This window comes from Schistocerca gregaria, chromosome 2 (assembly GCF_023897955.1).
Source record: "Schistocerca gregaria isolate iqSchGreg1 chromosome 2, iqSchGreg1.2, whole genome shotgun sequence".
Classification (NCBI taxonomy): domain Eukaryota; kingdom Metazoa; phylum Arthropoda; class Insecta; order Orthoptera; family Acrididae; genus Schistocerca; species Schistocerca gregaria.
Window position 1 is genome coordinate 320,234,333 of NC_064921.1, and position 12,466 is coordinate 320,246,798.

The following is a 12,466-nucleotide window of genomic DNA, read 5'->3' on the forward strand; positions in this document are numbered from 1 at the left end:
AGATCTGAAACGCTAATTCCCTACTCTGGCCTTGACTGAATTCACTCAGTTGCAACTTTCCTGCATTCTGTAGAACTAATCTTTCCCTACTCGAAATAATAGCTATTTGCACACTTGCTATGAGTTGGAGCGAAGTGCACAATTTCTTTGCACGCAAACATTCCCACAGGAATAATTAACTACCGCTTTGCTATCTGTCGCCACGATACATGAAGTGTATCGATCTCACTTCGCAGAAAGCAAACTCCCAACGCCTTCGCTTATTTCCACACGCTGGTGCCGTCCGCTAGGAGACAAGAGAGAGAGCGAGACAGAGAGAGAGAGAGAGAGAGAGAGAGAGAGAGCGAAGACAGAGAGAGCCTTAATTTTGGGTCTCAAAATGCTTTTATCCAGGGTGTTACAAAAAGGTGCGGCCGAACTTTCAGGAAACATTCCTCACACACAAATAAAGAAAAGATGTTACGTGGACATCTGTCCGGAAACGCTTAATTTCCATGTTAGAGCTCATTTTAGTTTCGTCCACCTACGTTCAATGGAGCACGTTATCATGATTTCATACGGGATATTCTACCTGTGCTGCTAGAACATGTGTCTTTACAAGTACGACACAACATGTGGTTCATGCACGATGGAGCTCCTGCACATTTCAGTCGAAGTGTTCGTACGCTTCTCAACAACAGATTCGGTGACCGATGGATTGGTAGAGGCGGACCAATGCCATGGCCTCCACGCTCTCCTGACCTCAACCCTCTTGACTTTCATTTATGGGGGCATTTGAAAGCTCTTGTCTACGCAACCCCGGTACCAAATGTAGAGACTCTTCGTGCCTGTATTGTGGACGGCTGTGATACAATACGCCATTCTCCAGGGCTGCATCAGCGCATTAGGGATTCCATGCGACGGAGGGTGGATGCATGTATCCTCGCTAACGGAGTACATTTTGAACATTTCCTGTAACAAAGTGTTTGAAGTCACGCTGGTACGTTCTATTGCTGTGTGTTTCCATTCCATGATTAATGTGATTTGAAGATAAGTAATAAAATCAGTTCTAACATGGAAAGTAAGCATTTCCGGACACATGTCCACATAACATATTTTCTTTCTTTGTGTGTGAGGAATGTTTCCTGAAAGCTTGGCCGTACCTTTTTGTAACACCCTGTATACCTACCATTCACTAGCTGTGCGGTCCTTAATTCATGTCAAAGTATTTCTGTGGAATATAAAATTTTGTTTGTAAAACTAATATGTCATGGCATTAATAGGTATGTTTTTATGGATGTAGTCTTGCCGTTAGAAACAACCAGATGGCTACTATGGAATCTTATGACACATTACCACAACTAAACTCAGAAGGAGAGGCATGAAATGAGAAACCACACAAGATTTGATACCAGTCACACCTCCATTTCCCAACACACATAAATGGTGATCCTATGATACTGATGGACTCTTTAAATCATGTGATATTTGGTAATGTCACTATCATTTTTAAATGAAGACTTTGACCTAACTGTCCATACCAGAAATGGTCCCCATGATAGCCGAACAGGTTTACATTTGCTTAACTGCAAACAATCTTAAAGAGAATTCTTTTTTTATTTAAAATGTGTGAAGAATGGACCCTAACGTTGTAAGGAGTGTGTCAGAACTCTCCGTTACACTGAAAACAATATATCCAACGTAACGCTATTCTTTTACATTAGGTAAGCACTCAGATATTGATAGTAACAATCTGAGGGCGAAACATGGGAGCGCGATTCTGAGCATTGTTGTGAGATGATGTCTGTCTGCGACAGTGTAAGTAGTAGTGTTAGTCGAGAGCTCAGAGAGAGAAAATGTGTCAGCTGCCCTCACGTGCTGGCACATCTTACCGCACTCAAGGCCTGATTTCATTTATATAGCCTGGAGAGATTTAGATGGCTTAACTACGCTTGAAGATGGAATTCAAGACAAAATTCGCAAGTATACAACAAAAGCAATTGCAGGGTTAGGCTCGTGATTGTTAGTCCTATTTTGCAATAATCCCATGTTTTGCTTGTCAGTTAAAGAAGCCTCCTTATCCTACAAATAATAATTACTATTAGCCACATATAATTAATAAATAAATGCTGTGGTTATTAAATATTATTGTATTTTTGAAACTAAAATAATTTGTTAATCTGCCACTCAGCCATTATTCACACCTATGTCATTGTTATGAGGATTCAGAAGTTTTAAATAGACTTAATTTTTGAACACCCTGCTCACAAGTTATTTAGTAGTTAAAAGGACCCAAGCAAACTTCCTTTTTATTAAATTCATTCTTAGTAACAATAAGTTTTAGCCACTGCTCCTGATTGCTGCTGCGAATTGCTGTAAGCCATATCGAAAAAGGCAGTCATCTAAAGAGGTGAGTGCAAAACTTAGGGTCAAAAGAGAGACACTGACACACCACAACATGTCATGTACTCTAATCAGATACCTTATTCAAATGCTAGTTTTAAGTTTTTCATGTAACGATCAGTTGAAGGCTTAAATGACAGTGAAACTGACACTCATACAACACGCACGCAGTGTTATGCAAACTAGATTCCGTTCTGATAGCTCAGGTTGTTTATCGAGTCTTATTTTCACAGATACACAATGGCATATATTTGTTGTAGGAACGTCACATATTGGTTGCATATATGGTACAACGTTCATACACTAAATTAACTGTGTTAAATTGATTGGCGCCTAGCTGGAGAATAAATTGAAACTGAGTACACTGATCAGCTGATGAAGTAGTTCATTTATTGAGCAGCAGAGAAACGTACCTACTTATTTCTTAAGCTTTGACGCAGTTCCCAGTATATTTTTCTCCTTAATTCTTCAAAAAAATAATGACAGAATACATCAGCTGCTGTTCACTCCATCAAAATAAGACAAAAAATATTTTCCTTGTGCCAGACGAGAGGGCAGCTTATTGACTGGGTTCTGAGAAGACGACAGCTTTGCAAACAAAATCATCTTTAGTGATGAAGCACATTTACACTTAAATGGTTTTGTGAATAAGCAGAACTGCCTTATCTGGGGGTCAGAAAATTCTTGCATGATCCAAGAAAGGGTAACGCATCCACAACGAGTTACAAATTGGTGCGACTTTTGGTCTGTCAGTATCATCAACCATACGATGATAAGGACGTTTTTGTTGACTCATTTGGATGGAACGGACATAGAAGATTTGTGGTTTCAGCAGAATGGTGCCACCTGCCATACTTCCCGCGAAACCATTCAGTTGTTCATGAGCGTTTCCCGGACCACCTCATTTCGCGCAATGTTGATCGTCAATGGGCACTAACGTCATGTGACCTAACTCCTTTTGACTTTTTTCTCTGAGGGTCATCTTAAGTCAATAGTGAATGTCCGAAATATTCATGATATGAAGGAGTAAATCAGACGAGTTGTCAGTAAAGTGGATGTGGAAACTTGTAGTGTAGTCATAGTGAGTTTCACGGACAGATTTCTTGCATGCCATCGCAGTAGAGGAGGTCATACACCTCACATTTTTCATACATGAAATGGCAAGATTAGATGAACATATTTACGTATTTTGTTTGTTGTTTCTAAAAAATGAACTTCTTACTTTGATATATAAAAACCGGCGCTCTTTTGGAACGACTCTTTCCTTGTCTGTCGCTATTGACAGCGCAGCAGTTGATGTGCACTAACACAAGTTGGTTCACGGTAACTTCTGTTGTTTGTATTCTATTGAATTAAAGTTATCGTCACCCTCTGATAATATCTGCGAAGGGACTGAGTGGCGACTTGTGTCGGCTCAATAGAGCTTCTTATTTGTCAAATTTCGAAGAAAAAACCGTTTGCAGCGCGATTTCTGTAATAATGCCTTCACAAATTAATGCCCTTCGTCACGGCAATCATCTCATTCCATGAATATTTGTGAACGAATGACCTGACTTGGAATGTAAGTTTTTCAGATTGTTTTACGGTTCGTTTGTTCTTTTACCATGCGTTTATTAGCTCCAGTCCCCTGATTTTGAACTCGGATTCGGATAACTTGTGATTTCTAACTCAGACAGATCGAATCTACATTTACTTATTAACTCAGCAAGCCGCTGTACAGTGCATGGCAAAGGAACATTAGTCAACATTTTAAACATTCTGTCCTGTTCTATGCGCATATTGAACGAAGGAGAAATGGCTGTTGATATGTCTCTGTAAGTAGCTTAATCTATTTTACCTTATTGGGTGGTACCAGCCTAATGATCGCGCTGTCTTCTTAGAGTATAGTTTTTAGTTTGCTGGCTACGAGCCGCCATTGAATTCAATGTGAAATATTGGCGTAGTTGGTAGAAACGTATTTGAAATGTAAATTTTTCGATTAAGTTCCGCCAAGATTGGTCTTTGCGGCGGGTGGAGACGTGTGAGGGGAAATACTGACGTAATCGGCGCTCGGTGCTACGAACAGAAACAGGAACTTTTAGCTTCACCATGCAATTTCTCTACATTAGCGGGCAAAAAGGTTTATTTCAACAGTTAGCCAACGACAAATTAGAAAAGTAAGGTATGAGAGATTAACTGGAACGAGATATTGCATGACAGTGCACCGTGCACACAGTTGTGAATTAACAACGCAACAGTCGACGAAAAATGTAATACACGCTTTTGTCTGCTCAAAGCCCCATTATTAACTTACAAATCTTCAAAGTAAATGTTTTTCTTTCAAATGTTGCTCAAAGGGGGACAGGCAGGCTCTAACTTATTGATATACAGCATATTTAATACTAAATCAATACTTTAATATACAACTTTTAAACCGGGAATATATTTACAATATGCAGCCCGTATTTTTATAGGCCGCTAGGCATATACTATTTCCTTACTTTTATCGATAGATATGGGTGAATCGCGGGGCGCCCCCCACCCCCTTCCTTGCAGGGCCGCCCGCATTGCCACCCACGCCGCCCCCGCGAGTCAGCTCGCACGCTATTTGTTCGTTTCTTTCGTCAGTCGACTCGACTGAATCGAGTTATCGAGTAGTTGTACTTTCCTATGTAGCACGCGCGTCCGCTTCATTGTATTTTATACGATTCTACCTGGCACTTTGGGATCGACTTTATAGCATAGCTGTGTTGAACACTTACCCTGACATTGATTGTCCCGTTGACGGTGTAACTAACCAATTTGCCAGGAAGAATACGCTCATAGAATAGGAAGAGAACCACAACTGTAACTTTTTTTGTATCATAATAGGGCATTTTCTTGTGTATGTATATAAACCGTTTAAATAAAACTTTCTTAAACTTTGCATGTGACTTGATTTTTTTTTTTACGGTAAAAGCAAAGGTTGCTCAAGACATCTTTAGCGTCTCCTCCTTGAGGTATTTCTGTGTCCGCCACTGCGAGTGCCAATAATGATATTATTTTAAATATCGGTACATCGCATTCCCGATAGTTTCAGAAATATCAACAGTGTTAGTACATTCTATGGATCAGTGGTTCAAATCTCACTTTGATGTTTGTTGTTTTTTCGTTCTGTTCGTAGTACCTACATGTTTCAAACATAACTTTCATGAAATTTATGCTCATTAACACGTATCTCCTTGTTTCTAACTACATATCACACGCAAAATTCCAGTTTTAATTGCAGATATAAATTCTTAATTATCGGTTTTTTATGAAAGACTTTTTAATAATGGTTGTTTATATTAAGAAAACATAACAAATTAAATTTTAAGACAAAAATGAAAATCAAATACTCCTTATTTGGACTATTCATTGTTTCATACCAAAGCAGTAGTCTCACGCAATAAGTGTTGCAGAAACATGGAAAACAATGAGTTTCACAACATTGAGAATACCGTACGAATGCTACAGTTTTAAATTTGCCACCGTGATATCGATGTGTGAACCGAACTGGTTTGGAGCCAAGTCTAGGGATTTATCGACAGAAATAACACATTTAAGTTGCCAGACATAATAATGCCGAAGCAACGTCACACGTCACTGCCGAACCCTGGCGGGACACAGAACGGCATGCCATGAAAGTAGTAGAGAAAATACGGTGGCTTTGTGGATTGTGTTGATGATCGACTTGTTATCAACGTGGCGGATGACAGTTCCAACACTGAAACGGATTTCTCGGATTCGGATATGGAAGGATTTCAGAGATTACCAGACTGACTAATAACCTACATTGGCTTCAGTATATTTACGCCGAAAACCCTACAATACACTTTTACGGTGTGTTTAATTTAGGCAATTTCATTGCTCTCATTTCTATTAACAATTCTGTCGTTAGTTAAGAATGAGAGCATGTTACGTTTCCGTTCGGTCCCCCAAGAAGCGTACTGCTGACATTTTGTCGTACATTATTCCATTGTGTTTAAAAATTAAATGATATTCGAAGCTGTATTGGTTCTCTGCTCGTCTCGTTTGCGCCTTACTGCAACCGTTAATGTCACTGTAGGTTAGTTGCATCAGATGACTATCCAGTACTGTACAAGTTAAATGCGCCGGTAAAACTGTTAGTCCTTATTATCGCTGAGTCCATGTGCGCGTAACGCACAGCTTAAAACGTATCCTTATTATCTATAGTACTTGACTGTGCTCAAGACATCTTGGCTTCCGCTCCACCTGAAACGTAACCTGCCGAGATTACAGCAAACACGGAAAATACGTGGTGTAATACTTACATCAAGTTTATTTTCAAGATGAAGACAGTATAAAATTAGATTTACAGAGAACCCAGAACCTGCTTCGAGGAGAGCGCTAAATGCTTCGTTTGCGTGTAAAAACGTTCTCTGAAGTGTGCTGTAGGGAAACACTTTCATTAGAGCATACCAATAACGAAAACATAACAAAAGGCTTTATACACCTATGATATAATAACACCGTATACACGAAAGGATATCGAGTTCGGACTGAGCAAAGATTGAGAATTTGTACGAGCGCTGATAACCGCGAAGTTGAGCGCCCCACAAACCAAACATCATCATCATTATCTTTCTGCGTACTAGCCGGTAATCACGCCTGTACAAATGAGATGGAGTGTGAAGGATCGTAGCATGTAGTGTCATCTCTGGACCGTCAGTAGAACTATAGATCGGGTTCTCGCCGACAGCGCCACTATTGGTGACTGCGGAAACCGATTAGATACGGGATGCGTATATACGTGCGTCTCAGACTTCCACAATTGTCGCTGACGAACGGTTAATTATTGCTTGTGTGTATAAGATCTTGCGGGCTTTCTGTTTTGTGGGATCAGCTGTTTAGGCGATTATGAAACTGCAAATGACGGTAAGACACATAATTAAAAATGTTAAGGCTCCACGTTGTCGTTTGATGTTTGTTAGTTGCGTCAAATGCTCTTTCATATCTTGGTCTTCTATTGTCACATTAGGAAGAAGGGTTTTCCACAGTGAATGAATTGTTAATAATTTTTGCTACCAATTCTGCTGTCAGAGCACATAATGACGAGCTGTTGTAGGGAACATTAACGGTAATTTCTAATGCATCTTTTTTCCGGCTCGAAAAATATTTTGATAATCCCGATGATTACGATATTTTAGCCAAAACTTTGCAGTAGAATCTTGAAGGTATTCTGTATATGCGTTCAGCTGTCGATATTTGCGTAGTTGTTTGGCAATACCGCTAGGTTTGGCAGGTTTAATCAGTAACTCGTTGGATATGTCCAAAGTTGCGGCAGCAAAGGTCTCAATATTCAAATAAATGTCTTTGTTAATTTTTTTTACCATCATAGTACTACATGAGGTACATTGTCGTACTAATACATCCAATAGATTATAGAAAATATTACCGTTTTCTATCGAATTAGGAGGATGATTCTCCCCTTACTCGAAATCACTTACTTTGCTATTCAGGGCCATTGCTAGGTGTTTTGCCGCCATAGGCGAAAAGTAAAAAACGACGCCCCCTCTTTTTTACTACCATCGCTCTTCCCAATACCCTTCCCCCTCCATCACCACCACCAACATCAAATGGCGCAACAATGCAATGCTCCTATTATACTTTTAATCATTGAACCAAGGTGACTAGACGCCCTTATTTTCTAGGTGCAGTCCTCAATTTTCCTTCTTTGTCCTTAATTCCATTGATTTGAAATTAATTTTTTCCGCCCATTGCCGTCCTAGGCGGCCGCCTAGTTTTGCCCAATGGTAGGAACTGCCCTGCTGTATTTCCCGTGTTCTCCAAATTCAACGTGTATCACGAGAATTGGTTAGCATTTAGAGGTAAGTACTTTACTACAGTAGCGTATGGACCACATGTCATCACATGGTAAATTGAATTACCATCACACTTCTAGTTGCCTAGTTGCTAAAAGAACGCAGGCTTGAGATATCCTGTGGAGTTGAGTATCGGTTTGACTTTAATGGGTGTAATATTCTCAAAGTATCATCCTGGTTCAGAGAAGTATAATTCTCATCACTGAGTCAATGCATATGTTAGCTAATACGCCGACCGTATACCCACTAAATATTTGGCGAAGGACATAACGTCATATAAGGAGAGCGAAAAAAAACGAACATACCGTTTCAGTGCATGCTTCTCCTCTCCAAAGAAGGCGACAAAACAAACGCGCCCTAGGACGTAGCACGTGAAGATCTGATTTCAAAGAGGCGCCCTTATTCAGAATTTTTTTCTGAGTTTTCTCACGTGAGTGCTATGGTCGCCATTTGTACACCATCTGGAGCAATACGTTCAAATCCCTAAACGTCCATAGTAACTCAGGTCTTGCGTAAGTAATAAAGAAACACTGGGATTTAATGGACAGTCAGCAATGATACCATTGTAGATGGAGAAGGTAGGAATGTACATGACTGGAGCACCTTGTCGGCCATGACCTTGTTTAAGGATCATCGTCGGTATCTGCTTGAAGTGAGTAAGAAAAATAGGGATAACCTTAACCGAGGCGACGGGATGGGGACTACAATCCTGTTTCTTATGAATTCGTATTCACTGCTCTAACCACTGCACCACCTGGCTCGGTAGGTTTCCCGTAATTTCCCTTTACCCACATATTGCCAATCGATGATGATCACTGTCACTACTGACCTCGATGACCTGACATTCAAGCGTTTCTTTCCTTTCCGCGCATGGAGTAGTTCAAATCATGCACCCATGGCTTTGGATGGGGCTTTGTTAAGGAAGAAGTAGCTGATGTGGACGAAAACATTTCAGAACAGTACACTCCAAAACGGGTTTGTATGTCCCCGATATCCTTGGAGGGTGCTCAGTATATAGAAATTACCCAACGTTGATCTGAATGCAAGGAAGGACCAAACCTAAGCAACACTATAACATTCATCACTGGGAATTTTGGCTGTGTTATCAGAAATGGCAGAGGTCATGTAATAATAGACTTTGTCAAAAAGAATAAAAGTTTTGTTATCAATATATTATCCCAGAAGAAAATAATTAGAAAATACGCCTGGGAAGTTTGTCTAAAAAAACTGAAACTGACTGTATTTTATGAAAAAAAAATAAATAAACTGCAGTATAGGTCGGTCCTAGTAAAGCAAAATATCATTGATAAAAATGAGGTGCACATTTCACGGTGGAATGCTGTCCATGAAACTGGATAGGTCTTGTACCGTACAGTCAGGGCAGGGAGATATGACCCGTTTGGAACCCATCGTCCAGAGAAAATCGAGCCAGCAAGGTTCCGTTTCAGGCGGTTTTCCTGTCTCTGTGAAGCGGATGCCATGCTGTTTCCTACAGCGTGCTTTACCCACTCCACTCGAAAAAAAAGGCTCTGAGCACTATGGGCCTTCACTTCTGAGGTCATCAGTCCCCTAGAACTTAGAACTACTTAAACCTAAGTAACCTAAGGACATCACACACATCCATGCCCGAGGCAGGATTCGAACCTGCGACGTAGCGGTCGGGCGGTTCCAGACTGTAGCGCCTAGAATCGCTCCGCCACCCCGGCCAGCCACTCGACTCGGATATGGATTGAGGTTCAGGTAAAAACGTCATTTTAGCCGAGAGGATAAACTAAAATTTAAAATTATGTGAAGAAGAAAAAATAATGTTTTGCTACACAGCAACACTCCGTGTTTCTGATGAATACATGCGCATTACTGTGTTCGTATTATTAAGAATGATTGTCAGGTGAGTAAAGGATTGTGCGAATTCCGTTGTGGGTCGCAGTATTTTCGAATTGCACCAAGGGGTCTGTGGACCGTAACATTATCTTTTGACAGGTGGATTAACATTATCAGTGTCATGTGACCCATCCACAACGTGGAAATTATGATAGGGAATCAAATACCGTCACCTTTCCTCCTCTCTCAGGCCAAATATGTTCCACCAGCAGTATCAGAGCCACTTACAACTGGGTTTCACGTCATCACACCACAGTTACCCACTTCGACACGGAAGTAGAGCGAGATGTTTTGCAGGAAAGTGCTCTTTTTATGCGGCCTAGCCAGCTTAACTGCAGATCTACGCGTATTAACCTAAAAGGAGCTCCAGAAGCACAGGAAACGAAGTGCCAACGCCATAAAAGTTGGACTATGGAGCAATTGAAGGACTGTCACTTGGATGGATGAGCCTTGTTTCGCACTGTTTCAAATTTCTGGCCAAGTTTACGTCCCAAGAGTGAAGCATGGCGGGAGATCGATGATGATTTGGGCGGCCATATCATAGAGACTCGATGAAGGTAGCGATATTGTTGCTCAGTCTTCCTATAATATCGGTCCTCTAAATTTATCCCCTTGGATTTCGCGAGATTAATATCATGTTTCTTTTAACGAATCTCCAATTACTTTTCCTGTGTGTTTGTTATATTTTCTATGACTTTACTGACTTGCTGCGGTTCTATCATGAAGACTCTGAATTCTTTCAATGTCTGGCGTCGGGTATACTTAAAGAAGGTTTCAAATGCTTGAGCCCCTCTCTCCAGGATATTTAGAAATTCCAGTACAATTAATTGATTACTCGTGATCCAGTACATCACTTGTTTTCCAGTTCCAGTCATTAATAGACAAACATGAGCTTTAAAATGTATACCTTATGAGCAATGGACACATCTTCATCTTTGATACTGTAAAACAAATGTCTTCTATTGCATTGTCTTTGCTTGCCATATTATAGGAGGAGGTAGCATGGACCCCAAACAATGAAAAATTGTTCAGTAAACATGGACTGTAAAATGCTCACCTAAGGGCTATGAGCACTTGTTCAGTGAAGTGTATTTTACAGAAGCGAAGATCAACAAGTGCTTATAGCTCTAACGATATACATTTTAGAGTACACGTTTACTGGACACTTTTTCCTTATTTTGGTCCATACTACCTCCTACCGAACTATGGAAAGTAAAGAGTTTTCAGCAGAAGAAACGTGTTTCACAGTATCGAAGATGAAGAAATGTTCATAGCTTTTAAGGTATGCATTTTATTGCCCCTGTTTACTAGACCTTTTTGCTTCGAATGATAATTCCTGTCGTATCCCTGAACACAGACAATTCCTCCTGGGATACCCTGTACAGGCCTACATGTATCTCAATGCTGCATGTTATTCGTCTAAGACAAGAAACTCAAACAAATCTGTAAGGCCCTGCAGTCATGGACTGTACGGCTGATCCCGGTGGAGGTTCGAGTCCTCCCTTGGGCATGGGTGTGTGTGTTTGTCCTTAGGATAATTTAGGTTAAGTAGTGTGTAAGCTTAGAGACTGATGACCTTAACAGTTAAGTCCCATAAGATTTCACACACATTTGAACATGTTCAAACAAGTCCAGTGGTGTAATCGGAATCATAACAACGCAAGCGGTCAGTAATATATGTTACGATCTAGCTAACTTTTCTCTTTGTTTAGCTAGGTGAGTAGCTCGTGATGTTTCACAAAGCCATGGTATCTCTCAGACGAAATGTTGAGTTATGGCTAGTGAAATGACTTTAAAGATAATACTTTCCATCCAAATCTCCTCGCTATAATGTAGTGCCAGATACCAGGAGATGGAAGCTTACTCAGGAAGTCATTTTTAAAACGAGTTTTCTTTGTTCTGTCATGAGCTGATACATATGGCTCGGAAATAGCCGCCCATTGCGTGTCCGGTTGTACCACCTGCCGATTTGTGGCGGCACATGACAAGCGCACTAAGTGGGTGACGTCCTGTGAGGATGCCAGCCCGTGTGCTGAGTAACAGCAGCACACTGCGTCTTATGTGGACATTCTTCCACCAGACGTACGACTGCTTAACATACACACCATGGTGGCAAAGTCATGACTGCAGTTGCGGTAGCGATAAAAAAAAATGAAAGAGAACAACAGATAAAGAGTGCTTACGTCGGCTGGAACTGGCGATGACTGCTTGTGTGCGACACGTTCGTGAAGTACGCTATTTCGACCATACCACTCCTGCCTATGAACAGTTATCATGACTACGTGCCAATAAGCTTAGAGATTTTCATGTCCTGTGTTTGATATACGTCTTCTCAATGAGTGCACTCGTTCTATTTATCT